The sequence below is a fragment of the Eulemur rufifrons genome, chromosome 10 (assembly GCF_041146395.1).
Source record: "Eulemur rufifrons isolate Redbay chromosome 10, OSU_ERuf_1, whole genome shotgun sequence".
NCBI classification, from domain to species: Eukaryota; Metazoa; Chordata; class Mammalia; order Primates; family Lemuridae; genus Eulemur; species Eulemur rufifrons.
The window spans coordinates 35,855,732-35,876,418 of record NC_090992.1 but is presented as its reverse complement, the minus strand read 5'-3'; positions in this window follow the sequence as shown (position 1 = coordinate 35,876,418).

Here is a 20,687-nt window from a genome sequence, read left to right as displayed (position 1 = left end):
AACCAAGTAACAGCTCTGGGAAAAATAAAATTACACAAAAATGACAATATACTTATAGTTCAAATTTGTCTTAGCAGTATCCGACGTATGCTATAGTCACAATAACATAAACATTGAAAATGAATCTAACCACAAATTGTGATAGAATTATTTTAGTATACTGAGAGAAGAGTGAGCATAAAAGAGCTAAAATCTTGATATGTCATAATAGGAAATAATGGTTAAAATGAGAGAATCCAGAGGCCGCTGACCAAGCGTGTTTTATAAAGTATGCTTTCATAATTAGGAGAAACAGCGTTTACAGACGGAAGTAAGATTCATGTGGAAACAAGCTTCTGGTTATTATGATTTTTTGAGCAATATTTCTCTTTTTTAATACAATGTGCATGTCTTTCTTTGCAAAAAAAATTAAAATTTAACTTAAAAAAGAAGAACTAGAGATTATCTCCCATCCAATTTTTACGCTATGGCCTGTTTAATAACTTGGCACTTAAAATCCAGGGAGGGATAAGGGTTGGGGTTGGAAGTAGGATGGCGAGAGAGGGTGTTGCAAATAACTTCTGAGAGATTCAGAACAAATAATGTTGTAGAGGAAATGACCAGAAATTTGGGCCTTGGGCAGAGCCAGACATGAAAAGCAAGGAGGGTCCTGAGAGAAGCCCCTGTCTCGAATAGGCCTTGCAGACTGCATCAGCCCAGACAGGCTTTGACTGCCGTACTGGGGGCTGCCCCTTTATCCTGGAGGTGCTGGGGCCCATCCAGGGATCTCTGGGTAGGGGAGGAGGGTGGTAACATGTAGAAAAAGTAAATAGGGGTGGTCAGGGCTCTGGAGTAAGAGACCGTGGTGTTACACATCAGCTTCACTACCTACTTGCTATGTGATTTTGGACACATGATGCGACCTCTCTGAGCCTCTGTTTCCTCATCTTCAAAATGACGAAAGAAAAAGTATCTCTGGCACAGGTTTGCTGTGAGTATTAAACGTAATTACCTATGTAATGCAAGTGTTAGAGGGCCTGGCACCTAATAAGTGCTTGATGAATGTTCATTATGGTGGAAACGGTGGAGACAATGATAATGATATTGAGGAAGTTCCTTTGGTAGCCACCCTATCTCTGTTTCTGACTTCTGGAAACAAAGAGACTAGTTTGAAAAACCCCAACAGTGTGCTAAGACCTGGAGCTGAAACCAGGTGAGTGAGCGTCATTGCCAGAAACATGGATGCCCGACTGAGGGAGGAGGGGAGGACCACTCGGGCCTCCCAAGGGCTGTGCCCTGGAGCGCCCCAGACGGACAGCCAGCAGGGCAGGGAACCAGATCCACCCATGGGGAGAACTTGAGGGCGGAGAGCAAAGAACTGGAGCGTGAAAGAGGATGACAGGATCAGAGGCATCTTTCCCTGGTTTCTTTATGCCTTGAGACTGTTTCTTAAACCGAAGGAATGGAACCCCAAAGGCTCCTTGCTACCGTGTTTATCCAGCAAATTTTTTTTTTTTTTTTTTGAGGCAGAGTCTCACTCTGTCATCCTGGCTAGAGTCTGGTGGTGTCAGCCTAGCTCACAGCAACCTCAAACTCCTGGGCTCAAGCGATCCTTCTGCCTCAGCCTCCCGAGTAGCTGGGACTACAGGCATGCGCCACCATGCCCGGCAATTTTTTCTATATATTTTTAGTTGTCCAGCTAATTTCTTTCTATTTTTAGTAGAGACAGGGTCTCATTCTTGCTCAGGCTGGTCTCGAACTCTGAGCTCAAACAATCCACCCACCTCAGCCTCCCAGAGTGCTAGGATTACAGGTATGTGCCACCACACCCTGCCTCTAGTAAATTTTTTTTTAAAAAACTTTGTTTGTTTGCAAGGATGGCGTAAGCGAAGTGGGAGAAGAGTGGATAAACGGACTGGTCCTCTTAAATCAGCCCAAGCAGCAACTGCCCACTCCAGCTCCACCCAAGGCCGACCTGGGCCTCTTTATCACTTGGGACATGGTGTCACTTCTGCTGTAGGAACTTAGCTGCCATGTAACTGAGCTTCCCTTGAACGCACCATCTGAGGAAGCAGTAGAGTCAGCTCAAACTGAGTGACCAGCCTGAGCAGCAAGTCAGGCAGACAGTTCGAGCCTTGCTTTTTAAGTTGACCCCATCCATATTCCTACAAACAAAGAGCGAACCTCTCGGACACTGGAACTAAGAATGAGAAGCACATTTGCTGACAGGAAAACCTCATTCCTCCAAGCCAGGGAGGGCAGCGTCTGATGAGGGCATTTGTCTGCCTACAATTTGGCAAGAACAGAACTAATTAATTGCAGAGCCAATTAAATGGCTGTTTTTATGTGAAGAACACAACATACTCGTAACCTTTCCCGAGTCCTCTGGGACATCTCAAGGGAGGGATTTGAGGTTTCCTGGTCATGTTACTTCTGCTTTGTTAGAAGGAACTTTGTTAGAAGTTATTCCCTCTTGGCACATGAAATCGGAACGTATCAGACACAGAGGCATCAAACAGGGGCTTGGCCCACCGGTTCCGATCTGTCTCCACGTCTCAGAAGACAGCAGTGCCAAGTTTCCCTGTGTGTTTTACTCTCTGGCATATATTTTTGCAGCAGATTATAGGAAGGACTCTGCTTTTCAAAATTCATGAGGCCTGGGAGCTGAGAGCTCTCTAGAAGAAAGTGGTATTTATCACCATTACTCAATAATGGCTGTCACCAGCCAGACGTCTGTGCCTGGTATGGTTTAACGTAACTTGCTCCCCTTCTTTTCAAGGAGATGCTTTATTTTTTCCAATGATGTCAAGAAAAGTTAGCTTCATCTAACTCTTGCTTATAAATGAGTTCAGCCACTCCCCAAAAAAGAATGTTAGGGTAACATTCTTTTATTGATTTAAACTTATTTTTAAGACCACATAATAATAAAAAACAATAATGACAATAATAGTTACCATTTATACAGCTTCTATAAAGTGCCAGCTATATACGACTCTTTTTAGGTGCAAAATAACCTGACAACAGGGATATTATTAACCTCCGTTTTACGGACAAGAAAGCCACGACTCATGGGGAGGCCTGGCTGGCCTGACATTACGCAGCTCATGTGCAGCAAGCCCAGGATTTATACCCGGACGCTGAAAACCGATCTGACTATGGCAACGCACAGGAGTCCCTCCTTATACGGCTTTGCTTTGTGCGGTTTCAGTTACCCAGGGCCAACCTCGGTCCAAACACAGGTTACAAAGCACAGTAAGATACTTTGAGAGAAAAGAGAGAGAGACCACAGTCACATAACTTTTATTACAGCATATCATTATAATTATTCTATATTATTATTGGTTATTGTTGCTCTCTTGCTGCCCCTAATTTATAAATTAAACTTTATCATAGGTATATATGTATAGGAAAAAACATAGTACTCTATGTATAGGCTTTGGTACTGCTGTGATTTGAATATACCAACAAAAACTCAAGTTGAAATTTAATTGTCATTATAACAGTATTAAGAGGTAGGGCATTTAAGAGGTGACTGGGTTGCAGTGATTATAGCAGAACCCTTGTGAATGGATTGTCGTTATCTCAGGAGTGGGTTAGTTATTGCAGAGATTCAGCCCCCTTTTTGTCTCCGTGTCACGTGCTCACTTGCCATGTGATGCCTTCCACCATGGAACACCCCTTCCCTTGCCAGATGCCTGCGCCGTGCTGTTGGACTTCCCAGCCTCCTGAGCCATGACCCTCAGAAACTTCTGTCCTTTATAAATTACCCAGTCTGTGTATTCTAACATCAGAAAGTGGACTAAAGCAGGTACTATTCAAAGTTTCAGGCATCCACTGGGGATCCTGGAATATATTGTCTGTGGTTAAGGGCACTGCTGCATCTCCAGTTACTTCCACCCGGCTGCATGCATGCCGGAAGTTGGAAGGAATCCCTGGCTTTGCTCCAAGCTCACTGGGGGACCTGGGTCTGGCCCTTCCCTCTCTGGGCTTCAGAGAATGGGTCTTTACACAGGTAATTAAGTTAAAATGAGGTCATTAGGGTGGTCCCTAATCCAATGACTGGTGTTATAAGAAGACAACCACAGCCATCAAGACACAAACACAAGAGGGGAGGATGTCATGAAGGCAGGGATTGGAGTTATGTAACTGCAGGCCAAGGAACACCAAAACTTGCCAGCAAGCCATCAGAAGCCAGAAGAGGCAATGAAAGATTCCCTACAAGTTTCAGAGAGAGTGTGGCCATGCCAACACCTTGATCTCCGACTCCTGGCCTCCAGAACTGTGAGACAATGAGCTTCTGTTGTCTAAGCCACCTGGCATGTGGTACCTTATTATAGCAGCCTCAGGAAACAAATACATAAGCCAAATTTGTTTTCTAATGATTTTGCTAATTATTTACTCCATTCCTTCTGCTCTTTTACCATCAAAATACATCAATGAGTTGTTTGTGCTCAGAAATATACAAAAGTAAATATTCTAAAATTCAAATAATACACTTACTAGTCAGGGATCTTCAGAGAAGCAGACATATATGTGGATTTTTTATGGAAATTGGTTCACATGATTATGGAGGCCAAGAAGTCCCATAACATGCCAAGTGCAGGCTGGAGAACCAGGAAAACTGGTGTTCCAACTCAGGCCATGCTCACAGGCCTGAGAACACAGTGGGGGAGTAGGAGGGCTGGTATATGTCCCAGACTCCAAAGGCCTGAGAAGCAGATGCTTTGATGTCCAAGGGCAGGAGACGCTGCATGTCCCAGCTCAAGGACAGAGCAAGAACACACGCTTCCTCTGCCTTTTTGTTCTAATTTGGGTCCTCGGTGAATTGGGCAATGCCCACCTACATCAGTGAGGGCAGATCTTCTATACCAGTTCACTGATTCATATGCTATTAATAATTTCTTCCAGAAACATCCTCACAGACACACCCCAAAGTAATGTTTTACCAGCTATATGGACACCCATTTTAGCCCACTAAAGTTGATACATAAAATTAACCACCACAATGCAGAAGTATATAAAATAAAAATTAATCCCCCCCATAATCTAGCCTCCTGGCAATAACTCGTTTATGTATTAAATAAATATTTAATGATGACCTGACTTCATCTCAGACTAAGCACTGCAGACACAGTGATCAACAAAACAGACTATTTTTTTCTCTGCACATGGAAACTCCTATTGTTTTGTTCCTTGCTATCAGCATTCATGACTTTTATGATCAGAAAAAATAAAGATAGAAAATAAACAAATGAAACTTTAGGTGGGAGAAAGGAGGAAGAACTCTTCAGGAGATGTGCATGCTACTCTCCCTTCTCCTTGGCCAGGGGAGGAGAAGGAGAACCTGGCATTTCCCCTAAATGAGTGGCCCTCTAGTTTGCAGATTTACCTACCATGCATGGCAGGTGCTCTTAGGGATACTGCGGGACGGGGAGCATCCCTCCCTGCAAGAAGCAGACTTAGGTTTGAGCCCCAGTTCTGCCTTCACCTACCCATGCTAACCGTGTGGCTGGCCTGCTTATCCTTTAATTGTCTCAGTTTCCTTGTCTGTAAAATGGACGTACTAGTACTTACCGGCACTAGACCACCTCTGAGCCCTCTGCAAGCTCTAAAGCTGCCTCACTCCTATTCCCATATCTTCATGGGTAAAATGAGGAACTTTAACATTCTTGGCCTTTGAGGACCAAGGAATTTCACAGAGACCCACTTCCTCTACGTGACTTTCCTCAGTTCCTGTTATTTCCCTCAATATTAAGTTTTACCTGAGGTTAAATCATCCCAGTGATGGTTGGGATGATTCTCCCTGCCTTGGAGACGACAAAAACAGAAAGTCCTTCGTTTGCTCCCCAGGGAAAGGGTGATCTTGACATGGTACCGTTTGCCTTGCGCAGAAAGATAGGACGGATGACTTTTAAACCTTGGTTTCCCGTGAGGACTTTCGCTGTGTGCCATGGACACAAGATGAATTTCCCAGGGTAGTGGAGAGAAGGAGGTTAGTATTAAACAACAACCAACAACAGCACGAGTGGCAAGTGTCTAACAGGCGCGTTGTGAGCTTGCAGTATGGTGAGTGATGAGCTCTTTCCAGGGAGAGTGGCGAAGGGACTGAGAAAAGTCTCCACAGAGGGGGACCGGACTAGCGAGGTCTCGATAATAGCTGATGTTTATGTGGCGCCTACTACAGGCCGCGGCTGGGCTATCACAGAGCAAACGTCACTTTATCTCATACTCACAGAAGTGCTCTGAGGTATGCACTATCATTATTTTCACTTTCTGGAAAAATCTGGTTCCACTTACCAGGTGTGTAATCTCAGGAGTTTGTAAATGTGGGGCCAGACTGAATTGCATAGGGGTGTTAGTTTCCTGTTGCTGCCTAGCAACCGACCACAAACTTAGCAGCTCAGCAAAACATGCGCGTATTATCTCCCAGTTTCCGGGGGTCAGGAAGCCGAAGGCCGCTTCTCGGGGTCCTCCAACTCAGAGCATCTTGCTGGGCGGCAGTCAAGGTGTCCACCAGGGCTGTGGTCATGTCAAGGCTCAACTGGGGTAGACCTACTTTCAAGCTTGTGAGTGGACACTGTACCGAGGCCTCCTCAGCACCTGGCCAGGTGACAGCTGCTCTGTCAGAGTTCACAGTCACGGTGGCACGAGAGAGTACCCGAAAGACGGAGGCACAGTCTTTTATAAGCCAATCTCTGCAGTGACATCATAGTTTTTGCTGCATCCTCTTGGTTAGAAACAAGTCACCAGGTCTAGCCGCACACAAGTGTAGGGGACCACAGAGAGTATAAACACCAGTGGGTGGGGGCCAGTTGAGGAGCTGCCTGGCACACCCCGGGGCAATAGAGAATCAACCGAACTCAGCCAACAGGCAACCACTCTGCCCCTTCTCCAATTCACAGGAAACAAAGGAAAAATGTGTGAGTGTGTCTTTGTATACGTACAGTGTATGTGTGCGTAATGTTTTTAAAGGATGTAGTTGGAGGGAATACCAAATTATTAGCTGGGGTCTCACCAGAAGGATTGTCAATAGGAACCGGAAGTGGTCGGGACCATATTTTAGGATATTACGCCCTGAATACTGATTTGAACAGATTGCTTTCCTAGGTCAGTTTCCAAGAGGGTAAGAATGCCAAAGAATGAGGGTAAGTGGGTGAAAGCTGAGCTGTGAGAGGAATGGGGGCTGGAGGGATGGGGTAGGCAGGGAAGCCCAAGCGCGCCGGAGCTGGAAATTCCTTCCAGACTTAATAATCCCGGGCATCATTAGCAACCAAAGCAAGACTTCAGAACATATGTTTTGTGTTGACAGCGGACTCTTAATTAAAACAGCCCCAGTGAATAACAGCCTGATTAAAGAAAAGTGGTGCTTAAAGGACAATTTGACTGTCGATTGATATGGGTTGGCAGAGGGTGGGTGATTCCCTCTCGGGTTCAGCCGTCCTCCCAGGGGAGGGGGACGTGCACTGGCTGGGAGTGCTCCCTGCGCATCAGGCAATGTGCCAGGCCACTCCACAGCCCTTGTCTCGCTTGCACCTCAAATTCCATTTTATCTTCATTTTAGAGATGAGACAACCGGGCCGGAGGGGCGGGGTGATTTGCTGGAGGCCCCAGCCCACTGCCACGGTCATAGCCGTTGGCTAACTGGGCTCCTTTTGCGTCGTAGCTCTCCCTTGTGCGCAATGCTGGTCGTTCTAATTTATCAGAATGTCTGGTCAGTTATAAAAACCATATGCCTCTCGACACGTTCCCTCTTGGAAAACCAGTGGTTTCAGGTACACTCAGGGTCGCCCCAGGGCACAGCCGGCCCCATACCCACATCTCATTCATGGGACAGGATCGAGATGCTCTGTGCAGTTGTCTGTCTGCATTTCCAGGAAGTGACAGAGATGCAGACGTCGGGCCTGAGAACAAGGGACACCTATTCCGGGAGACAGCTGAAATCGTTTTTGGGTTTGATGAAATAAACCACTTCCTGGGAAAATTAGACCTTTTCGGGGGAAACGAGGTTGTCTCAGGAAACAAATTCACTTTAATATCAGTTGGGGGTAGAATTTTCCGAGGACAGGAAGAGAATCCGATGCTGCGTAGGACATTGCTGTGATGTCACTTTTGTCATCCCTCGGAGATGGACACCCAAGACCTGGCTCCCAAATGGACACCCAGCTCTCCCCAGCTACTGCTGAGGCTGGGCTCCCTGAAGGCTTCCACCCAAGTCAGGAAACTAAGGAGAAAGCACGCACATGTGAACGGCTTTCCGTGAACGCCTCCTGAGGGACCCTTTGTTTATAATGGTAACAGCTAGCACTGACTGGGTGCTCACCGTGTGCCAGGCACCGCACCTGCATGACAGGTAATCCTCACAAGCGCTCTGTGAGGTGATGCTATTGTACACATAAACACCCCACTTAAACACTACCGTTTACTGGCTTTTTATGAGAAAGACAATTTTTAACTTCTGTGAAATAGGAATTTATTATCCTAAGTGATTAACTTTCATAGGTGAAGGAAAAATCATGGTTAGAATTTTTTTTATTATTATTTTTTTTATTTTCATGGTTAGAATTTGATTAAGGGACCCCTCTGGCTGTCATTTGCTTTCATGGACAGGTGAGACTGTCTATTGTTCTAGAAAGTTCCTCTCTTCCATGGCTCATTTGACAGGCTCCCTACTAATATCCTGCCACTCCTCCACACCCACCCTGGTCATAGCTGATGGATCCCATGGTGACCATCTGAGCCAGCCAGTGAATCCCTCTCTGGTATATGGTCTTGGGATTGGACCACATGCCAGTCAGTTACTGGCATCGTGTTGGTTAGAAACAGGTCACCAGGTCTAGCCGCACACAAGTGGAGGGGACTACAGAGAGTATAAACACCAGTGGGTGGGGGCCAGTTGAGGAGCTGCCTGGCACACCCGGGGCAATTGAGAATCAACCGAACTCAGCCAACAGGCAACCACTCTGCCCTTTCTCCAATTCACAGGAAACAAAGGAAAAATGTGTGAGTGTGTCTTTGTATACGTACAGTGTATGTGTGTGTAATGTTTGTTGGCTGAAACTGTGGCATTAAAAATCTCAGACCATGTCACATGTATACTACCTGAGAAGAGTCCATCTGCAGTAAGAGGAAATAAAGCTACTTATAGATAAAAGCAAAGAAATGAGGCAGAAACTGTTCCAGAACATTCTATGTTCTGGTTCTGGTTGGCCTGCAGTCCAACTGAGTAGCTACTCTGCCTGGGGCCTGGTTTTTTGGGCTCTTCCTTGGACTTATGTGCCAGTGAAATCCTCTTTCCACTTAAGAGATAGAGCTGGGCTTCTTATACTTGCAATCAAGAGTCCTAACTAATGAATAAATGAGAGCTTTCCCTTGGGGGCCAGATGCAGTCCCACTGAAAGATGAGGTGCCCCCATAGGATAAGAAAGTTTTTGAGGCTTCAGTAGCACCTCAGCTTTTGTATGTCCACGCAGGGGTCAACCCAAGGTTCAGAGAGCTAGAACCACCAGACTGATACACTACTGTGTCATCAGCCACTGAGGGGGCCAGAGAGACAACTGCTATAATATGCCAGTCCATTCAAGCTATGCAAGGTCAACCCACAAAGGAGGTCAGCCTCTCAGGTGATAATCTGAGAAATTTAGTGAGAAAATAAGACCACTTTATCCTCTGATTCCCTTATGAATGGACTGATCGATTTGATTAACGAGAGAGGTGCAGCCAGGCAGTGGGGCGACACAGTACCCGGGAACGCAGGCTGGCGGTAGGTGGCTAGCAACTGAATGCTGGAAAGCCTGGGCCTGTCCATCTGTGAAGCAGGTCATAGTGACTCCTGCTTGGGAGAATCACAGCAAGGAATACACAGGATGCCTCATGTAGATAGGGCAGCACTGTGTGGCACATTGCACGGACCCTCAAAGCTTTCTATGGAGCGACCCTCACAGATGTTTCTGGAAACAAGAACACTACCATCAAGTGAGGTTGTAAAGTGCTGCACACTCCCTTGGAAAGTTACAAGCACCTTAGCCTATTAAAGGTTCTGAGAAGTCCTGCAGCAGAAATCTTTTTTATCTTTGAATAAACCAGTGTTTTTAAATTTAACTACAGAATCCTTTTTCTTTTCTTTTTTCCCATACAACATTTTAATGCTGACCTAAATCTAATATCCCATCTTGAGCTAATTTTGCCCCAGAGCAAAACCAAATAATTTCACCAATAAATCTGCTATGTAAGTCCTATATATCTCCTCATACTTTTAGATGGTAGTATCGTGGTTTATTTCTCCTGGGTTCATGTGACTTACTCGGCATTATTTACAAAACAATGGGCAAACTGTACATCTGCCTTGATTTACTAGGAGGGAAAACCCAAGTCACCTTAGTTTGGGGAAATTTCTGAATTAGGCCACCATGCTAGGAATCCAAACAAACAATCAAACCAAAAAAAAAAACCTGGTTTTTATCTGCATTGGTTACTAAGCAGCTGAATGTTTAGAAAAAGTAACTTATAAAAAAATTACACATTAGTGAATCTGCATATTGCAGCATGCATATGACAAACCCACAGCTTGGGACAGGAGGATGAATGAAGGTTGACTGTGGAACAAAGGACAAAGTTATGAGTCTCAGCTTTGATTTTTACTGACTGTGACTTGGGCCAGTCATGTCACCCTTCTTGCCACAGTGGCCTCTTCTGATCTTGAGACTAATAAGAATGCCTCCTGCCTGCAGCCACTTCAATAATCAGGGGGCGGGTGTGGCGATTTCCTGTGTCAGCAGGAAAGCCCTGTAGCCTACTGCCCAAATTGTATTAAATTCATCCTGTGCAGTATCAAAATAGCACCATGCACTTGGTTTTGTGGACCATGGTGTATGTAACAGGGGTGGGCAAACTTTTTTAGTAAAGGGCTAGATAGTAAACATTCTAGGGTCTCCATACGGTTTCTCTGCTGTTGTGGAGCGAGAGCAACCACAGACAACAACGGAAATGAATGGATGTGGCTGTGTGCCAATAAAACTTTATTTATAAAAACAAGCAGCCAACCAGAATTGGCCCATGGGCTGTGGTTTGCCATCCCCTGCTATGATTTCTTAGGTAAGACCCCTAAGAAATCTGCAAGAAATAAAAGCTGAAGTGTGCAAGGATGGTGAGATTTTGCGATACCTAAAAAAAAGAAAATTTTCCTTTAATATCATAACGTTCCTTTTACAGTGAATGAAATAGGCATCTTTTACTAAACTAATGATGTTCTGATAAGATTCCGAGGATTATCATGGGATTTCTACGGGCAGCAGAATTGTGGATCCTGGGAACAGCTTTCAATTCCCACTTCCTTTGCTTCAAATTCCAACTCTGCAGGGGTCCTTGGGACCTTCCCCACATCATAGCCAGGCCTGTCTGGGGGCGGGGGGGGGGGGGGGGGGGTTGGGGGGGGAGGTTCACACCATTCCAGAAACTCCGCCTTGGAATGAATGATGCGAAGGACTCTCTCTTGGTGGCCGTATCACAAACTCTGTATCACAGGTTCTCAAGTGGGGGCGATTTTGCCCCTCCCGGAGGCATTTGTAATGCCTGGAGACATTTCTGGTTGTCACAACACGGGGGGCAGGGTGTTGCTACTGGCATTGGGTGGGTGGAGGCCAGGGATACCGACAAACACCCTCCAATGAACGCAACAGTCCCCGCCACAGCAAAGAATCATCAGTTCCACAATGCCCATAGTGCTGAGGTGGAAAAGCCCTGCTCTGTATTGATGAACTTTATGTTCAAGTCAAATAACCATTTGTTTGCTTATTTACAATTTTGTGTCTCCCTTTATAATAAAAAGGAGTTGTATTTTCCCCAGATGCTCTTCTTAAGTCTCTGGGGTCGACACGAGGCCAGCCTATTTTACCAACAACACCCCGGGGAAAATATAGAAGGAAACAGCAAGGTTAATATTGATTCATTTTTTATATTATGAACATAAACGTGAATTATATGACATAATGTGCCCTAGGTGTCTCCTGGGTCTGGGTTGGGTTAAGGGGAAGCAAGTGCCAAAGGAGCTACAGATGATTTATTTGTAGGCATGCATGTTACTATTTTTTCCTTCTTTCTCCCTCACTTACTTTTACAAAAATACTAAGTTTAATATTAGTAGTAAGGGATGGAGAAAGGGAAGGAGTGTGTTCTGGAATCTTTTGAAATGTAATACAAATTCCACCGGTGATTATTATAATAATAAAATTAATGGGGAACACTTCTTGAGCGTGTTCTATCTTCCAAACACTGGGTGAGACAGAGACAACCTTGAATGTTGTCTCTTTTAGCGCGGCAGCATCCCGGGAAGGTCAACCCCCCCATCATTTAGGAAGTTTAATGACAAGCCCAAAGTCACCCAGTTCCCTAGTAATGGCAGTGGGCGGTAACTTAGACAGTCTGGCTCCAATCGTTAACTCTTAACCCCATCTTTGTATTTATCTGTCTCCACGTGCCTCGACCCCCACTCCACGAGCCTTAAAGTTCTTGTTTATAGTCCCCGAAGGGCGCAGGACCAAGCCTCCCTCCCAGCCAGACTCGCTAAGCCCCTGACTTAATCAAATTGAATCAAAACCAGATTTTGCCGCAGCGGAAGGTGCGCTCCCGGCAGGCGGCCGCGCGGGGGCGCGCTGGTGCCAGGCGTGTGGCGCCTTGGCGGGCCGGAGGGGACACCCCCTGGGGTGCGGCCGGGAGGACCTCTGCGGAGAGGGGAGCCGCTGTCTTACTCAGCCCATTAGCGCAGGTTCGCTGCATTGCGAGACAACTCCAATTCCACCAGGGAGGTCGCCGTCACCGCTTAATTAACCAAATCTGTTGTTGAAACAGAGTGGTGGATTCAGCCCGTTTAAGTGGCCTGGAGACAACCTCGCTCCCCAGGCCAGACGCCGAGCTGATCACAGACGCGTCTTCCAGTTGTCCCTGAGCGCCGGGACTGACACCAGAGGCTGGTCTTCATTTGGAAGGCGGGTTGTTCTGCAGGCTTGTCCATTTCCTTCCAGGAAGTTCTTTCCCTTTCTTAAGCTCCTGCTCCCTGTAGCTCCCTACCTGGGAGTCCATGGGCATCTCTAGAGTGATCGCAAATCTCACATCCCAACGCGGACACTTTGGAGACTGAAAGAGGGACCCTTCGATCATCAGGTCAGGACAGCAACCATGATCTTGATGCCTGGCTGGTCCCCTTCTGTCTCCCTCCATCCAGCAAAGCCCCCCCAGCAAAGCTTCCCTGGTCTCACCCCGCCTCTGTGGACATCATCCACTCAGCAGGTGCAAGGCTGAGCTAATCTCTGCGCAGTCAACCTGCTTCTCCTCCCTTGCTCCCCACTGCAGCCAGTTTGCAGAATGGCCGGTTCCCTGAATGGTTCATTAGCTGAGTTGCTGGTGGCTGGAAAGTGTTCTAATGCAGCTCTAAAGAAGCTCTAATGAAGATAACCTTTTTACGAATATGCCACCAACTTTTTCTGTCCCCCTATTTAAAACGGAAGCCCTCTCACCTCTATGCTGCTCTCTGGCTTTATTTTTCTCCAAGGCACTTGTCGTTCCCTTACACACTACATGTTTTACTTATTTATTTGTTTACTGTCTATTTGTGGCTATGTATCTCAGCCCCTAAAACGACTCTCTAAATTGCTCTCAGTCTCTGTCCCTTCTCCATCATCAGGAGCTCAGCTTCAGTGTAGCTCTCTCGGTTTACCCAGTAGATACTGCAAAACTTTCCAGTTTTAGCAGATGGCTAAAATCAACCTGGGCCACTCGCTCAGACAAAGTTCTCAGGTCAAATGAGAAATGCTGATTCATAGGACTGGAGAGTGTGGTAGCTTTGCTTTAACAAGCATCCCTGCCCTTCTCAATCTGAGAGTGTGGAAAGCCCTACCCTTTGGCCATAGTCCCCTAGCCCCAGCCCTACCCCACCCACTCCCTTACCCTGTAGCCTGCCTCTGGCCCCCACCCTCCAGCCCTCTAGTCCTTCCTCCATTCAAGATGCTAAAATAGTCTTTTGTAAAGTAGAAATCTGTCCCTGTTACTTCCCTACTAAAACCGTTCAGTAGCTCACCCTTGGCTGGCCAAGGGAAGCCGTAAGCTATGAGAATAACAGTTACAGAAATCCATTGAGGGATGGTTACGGCAGAAAGATTCCGTGCCTTAAACAGCGAACCTTGGGGAAATTTCAGGCAAAGAAGTCTTGATAATTATTTAAGAATCCTGATACAAGGAAGTTGTTATGGACTGCATGTCCCCCTCAAAATTCGTATGTTGAAATCTTAACCTGCAATGTGATGGTATTAGGAAATGGGACCCTAATGAGAGTGAAGGCCTCTTGAATGGAACTGGTGCCTGCTGTGGTTTGAATGTGTCCCCCAAAGTTCATGTGTTGGAAACACAATCCCCAACACAACATTGAAGTGGGACCTTTAAGAGGTGATAAGGGCTCTGCCCTCATGAATAGATTGATGCTGTGATCATAGAAGTAGGTTTCGGATAAAAGGATGAATGTAAACCCTTCCACTCTCTCGCCTTTCCACCTTCTACCATGGAACAATGCAGCGAGAAGGCCACCAGATGTGGCCCCTTGATCTTAGACTTCCCATCCTCCAGAACTGTAAGAAATAAATCTCTGTTCTTTATAAATTATCCAGTCTGAGGTATTCTGTGCTAGCAGCACAAAATGGCCAAAGAAGTGCCCTTCTAAGAAAAGGCGAGAAAGCTTGTGCTCTCTCTCTCTCTCTCTCTCTCTGCTTCTCCACCATGGAGAACACAAGGAGAAGATGACCATCTGCAAACCAGGAACAGGGCTCTCACCAGACACCAGATCTGCTGGTGCCTTGATCTTGGACCTCTAGCCTCCAAAACTGTGAAAAATAAATTTCTGTTGTTTAAGCTACCCAGTCTATGGTATTCTGTTATGGCAGCCCAACTGACTAAGAAAGAAGTCAAGAGGCCAAAATGGTAGATGGCGGGGCAACAGTAAACCAAATAATAACAGCAATAATTGCAGGTATGTTTATGAAGTGCATCCTATGCACCAGCCCTCTCATGTATGTTTAATCCTCCCATCTCATTTAATCCTGGGATGCGTGTACAATCATCATCCCCATTTTATGTGTGCAGAAAAAACTGAGGCATAGCATTGTTAAGTAAATTGCCCCAAATCACACATTAATATGAGGCAGTGCAGAAATTTTAACCTCCCTGAGAGGACTCCAGCACAGGCTCTCCAGTCGTTACTTCATACTACCTTGGCAAGCGTGGTCTTTTCTATTCTGGTGAGCCTTGTTCACCTGGAAAATACTACTCTTCTTAAAGATTACCTCCTCATCTTGGCTATGTCTACCTCCCTTGCTCCAGTAAAACTATGATTGCTTTCTCTGGGCTTCCAAAGGACATTGTTCATCCAAGAACTAAGGCACTTACCACATTGCCTTGTAGCTATTTTGGGATGTGTCTGTCTCTACTACCAGTCCATAAGTAACCTGCGGGTAGGCACTGTCCCTCAACTATTTGTCACCTCAACCTTTAGCTAGTGGCCAATCTTCTGAAACATTGTAAAGGGGAGTTCAGTTGAGTGGTTTTAAGAAAAGAAGGCTTTCTTTCATTTTTTAATTATGAAAGTCATATATGCTGAAGTACTACTCATCAATAAAAAGGAATAAATTGCTGATACATACAACAACTTGGATAAAGCTCCAGGGTGATTCACACTGAGCGAAGAGAGCTGATCCTAAAGGGTCATGTGCTATATGATTCCATTTTTATACCATCCTTGGAATGACAAAATTATAGAAATAGAGAACAGATTAGTGGTTACCTGGGGTTGGGCTGAAGGATATGGGGAGAAATGGGTGTGGCATGAAAGAGCAACACAAGGATCCTTGTGCAGATGGAACTGTTCTGTATCTTGACTGTATCAATGTCAATATCCTGGTTGTGAGATGGTACTATAACTCTGCAAGATAGTATGGGGAGTTTTGCAAAATAGTATTGAGAAGTACCATATAAAGGACACAGAGTGTCTCTCTGATTATTATTTACAATTGCAAGTGAGTATGCAACTTACACAAAATAAAAACCTTATTTTAAAACACCTTATACGTGATGACATCAGTGAAAATGGTAAACTAGAAAGCTCCAAATAGTGCAATAGGGAAGCAACCTTTCACAAAAGTAGCAACAAACTAACTGGAAAATACTGTCAAGATCAACTTTACTGAAAATCTTAAAATGAAGCAAAAGTTTACAGCAAGCAAATGAATGCTTAATCAAGACAAAAACAACTAAATCTTGGTAATAAAGTTTGTGGCATTTTAGCTTATCTTGGCCCACTCATGTCTCCCCAGCTCAGCAGCAGGCTTGAAGGCTACAACTCAATACAGGTTTACAGTACTGAAGGAAGCCTAAACCTTATTCTCAATGAGTTATGGTGGTTTGTTTTTACCTGTCTGGTGGTTTCCTGAAGGACTACTCAAAGGGATTTCCTTTATTTTGCCAAACAGAACTCTCCCAAGGTTGAAGGTGGCTGCCCAATGGGGAGAATGTTTTTATCAAAAATATTTAAAGGCAAGTATATTAGGCACTGCCACCTGGGTCACGAGATAACAGGGGAGCAAAAAATAGACTATTGAAAAACTTGGGAAGAAAGATTAGGGAAAGAAATGCTTTGAGAAATAAGGATTTTGAAACACTCCACATATTTCTTGGAACCAACAGGGCTACATGTATGGTCAGAGCTGGGTGCATGCTCAGAAAAGACCAGAGAAGGTAATAAGCTCTCACAACTAGCTGACCTTCAGGCTATTCACAAGCAAGAAATGAAAGCTAAGGTAGAATTATAAACTGCCTTGCTGAGTGTTGAAGGCATGTACCAACACACACACACAGAGCCCATAAGCAAAGACTAAAATTTGGAGTTTTTTTGGTTCCAGACATTTAAAGAAATCTCTGTTGAATCACTAACTCACTATTATGTTACTGGAAGAAATTTCAGTGGCCACACACAACAAAGTATACAGACTTTACAAAATTAGATCAGAAAATTCACAAACCAACAACAACTACAACAAGCAGTAACAAGAAACCCTAGAGAGAAGAAAGAATCTGATTTCCAGGGTTGCTACATTAAAGTAGTCAAAAATTCAAGCTTTCAACAACAAAAAAATTATAAGGCATGCAAAGAAACAAGAAAGTATAACCCAGACAAAAGAAAAAGAAATTAATATAAACTGTCCCTAGGAAGACCAGATAGTGGACTTACTAGACAAAGACTTTAAATCAATTATTTTATTTATTTATTTATTTATTTATTTTTTGAGACAGAGTCTCACTCTGTTGCCCAGGCTAGAGTGAGTGCCGTGGCGTCAGCCTAGCTCACAGCAACCTCAAACTCCTGAGCTCAAGCGATCCTCCTGTCTCAGCCTCCCGAGTAGCTGGGACTACAGGCATGCACCACCATGCCCGGCTAATTTTTTTTTTTTCTATATATATTTTTAGCTGTCCATATAATTTCTTTCTATTTTTAGTAGAGATGGGGTCTCGCTCTTGCTCAGGCTGGTCTCGAACTTCTGAGCTCAAACGATCCGCCCACCTCGGCCTCCCAGAGAGCTAGGATTACAGGCGTGAGCCACCGCGCCCAGCCTAAATACAAAGAACTAAAGGAAACCATGATAATGATATCTCATCAGAGAATATCAATAATGAGATACCAATTACAAAGGAAACCAAATAGAAATTCTTTAATTAAAAAGGACAATAACTCACATGACAAATTTACTTAGCAGAATTCAGCAGCAGATCTGAGCAGGCAGAAGAAAGAATCAATAAACTTAAAGATAGGTCAAGTGAGATTACCAGACGGATGAGCAAAAAATAATAACAATAATGAAGAGAAATGAACAGTGTTTCAGAGACTTGTGGGACTCCAACAAGCATACCAACATATGCATGACAGGAATCCCAGAACAAGAGGAGAAAGAGAAAGGGAAGAAAGAATATTAAAAAAATTATAATAATGTTCAAAACTTTCCCAAATTTTATGAAAGACATGAATCTACACATCCAAGAAGCTCAAGGAATCCCAAAAAGGAAAGACTCAAAGATATCAACACTAAGACACATTCTAACCAAACTATTAAAGCCAAAAACAAATAGAAAATCTTGACCACTGCAGGAGAGAAGTGACTCATCACAATATACAGGGATTCTCAATAAGATAAATAGCTGATTTCTTATCAGAAAACATGGAAACCAGAAGACAGTTGGATGACATTCTTAAAGTGCTTCAAGCAAAAAACAAAAACAAAGTCTTAGCAACCAAAAATTCTATATCTGGAAAACTATTCTTTAAAAATGAAGAAGCAATGAAGATATTCCCAGATAAACAAAACTGTGAGAGTTTGTCAGCAATAGATCTGCTCTACACGAAATGCTGAGCTAGACAGTAACTAAATCCACACAAATAAAAAAAGGTGGTAAAAGTAACTACATAGGTAAATATAAAATTCAATATTCATGTATTTTTGGTTTGTAACTCATCTTTTATTCTATATGATTCAACAGAAAACTACATAAAACAATAATCAGAAACGTATATTGAGGGACCATAATGTATAAAGATGTAATTTGTGACAATAACAGCTATATGGGAGCAAAGTTTTACATATTATTGAAAATAATTTGATATTTAAACTAGATTGTTATAAATCAAGGTGTCAATTGTAATCTCCAAAGCAATCACTAAGATAATAACTAAAGAATATACAGTAAAATAAAGTGGAGGTCAAAATGGCACACTAGGAAATATCTAACACAAAGGAAGGCAGTAAGAGTAACTGAGGAACAAAAAGTATATGACATATAGAAAACAAATAGCAAAATGATAAATGTAAGTTTGTCCTAATCAGTAATTACCATGAATGTAAATGCATTAAACTCTTCAATCAAGACTGGAGAATGAACAAATCTCATAAATTTTTAAAAAATATGATCTAACTGTATGCTGTCTAAGGCACCCACTTTAGATCCAATGATACCAAAAGGTTGAGAGTGAAAAAATGGAAAAAGATACTCTATCCAAATATAATCAAAAGGGACCTGAATGGCTATACTAATATCAGACAAAATAAACTTTAAGACAAAAATTGTTATAAGGGACAAAAAAGTATATATTATATAATGATAAAAAGCATAATACAAACATAGAGGCACTAAAAACAGAGCATCCAAAACATACACAGTAAAAACTGACAGAATTGAAGACAGAAATAGATAGTTCAACAATAATAGTGGGAGACTTTAACACCTCACTTTTTTTTTTTTTTTTAATACTTCTGTTTCCCAATTTCTTTTTTTTTTGTTTGTTTGTTTTTTAGCTCATTAAGGGGGTACAAAAGATCAGGCTATATACATTGCCCATGCCTCCCCATCCCCCCCAAGTCTGAGCTTCAATTGTGTCCATTCCCTACACCTCACTTTTAATAATGGATAGAACAACAGACAAAAGATAAACAAGGAAATGAAAGACTTTAATAACATCGTAAGCCAACCAGACCTAACAGTCATATACAGAACACTTCGCCCAATAGCAGCAGACTATATAATGTTTTCAAGTAAACGGAATATTCTCCAAAATAAATCATGTTAGGCCACAAAAGAAGTCTCAATAAATTTAAAAATTTAAAGTCATATGAAGTATATTCTCTGACAATAGAATGTAATTAGAAATAAATGACAGAATAAATGTGGTAAATTCACAAATATGTGGAAATTAAACAACAGGCTCTAAATGAATGAATCAAAAAGAAAGCACAAGGGAAAATAGAAAATACTTTGAAAAGAATGAAAGTGAAAACAAAGCATTCCAAATTTTATGGAATGCAGTAAAAGCAGTGCTCAGAGGGAAATTTATAACTATAAATGCCTGCATTTCAAAAGAGGAAAGATCTCAAATTAGTAGCCTAAATTTCCATGTTAAGTGGCTAGAAAAAGAAGAGAAAAATAAACCCAACTCAAACAGAAAAAAGAAATAATGAGGATTACAGCAGAGATAAATAAAATAGAGAATAGAAATATAATAATCAATGAAACCAAAAATTGGTACTTTGAAAGGATCAACAAAATTGACAATTGTTTAGCTAGACAAAGAAAAAAAGAACACTTTAATTACTAAAATCAGGAATGCAAATAGTAACATTACTATTTACCTTACATAAATAAAATACTGATAAGATAATACTATTAAGGCAAAAAATTCAATAACCTAAATCAATTGGACAAATTCCTAGAAACATAAAAATTACCATGGTTGGATCAAAAAGAAATAGAAAATATGAATAGACACATAACAAGTGAAGGGTTTAAATCAGTAATAAAAACTTAGAACAACAATAAAATCTCAAGGCAAGACTGCTTCACTAGTGAATTCTATCAAATGTTAAAAGAACGAATACCAATACTTCTCAAACCTTTTCAAAAGTAGAGGTGGAGGGAATGCTTCCCAGTGCATTTTATGAAGTCAGCTTTCTCTGATACCAAAGCCAGACAAGACATCAAAAGTCCAATATCTCTTAAGACTACGGTTGCAAAAATCCTCAGCAAAATACTAGCAAACTGAGTCCAGTGGCATATTAAAGATTATACAACATGACCAAGTAGGGATTTATCCCAGGAATGACTCAACATAGGACAATCAGATGCTCCATATT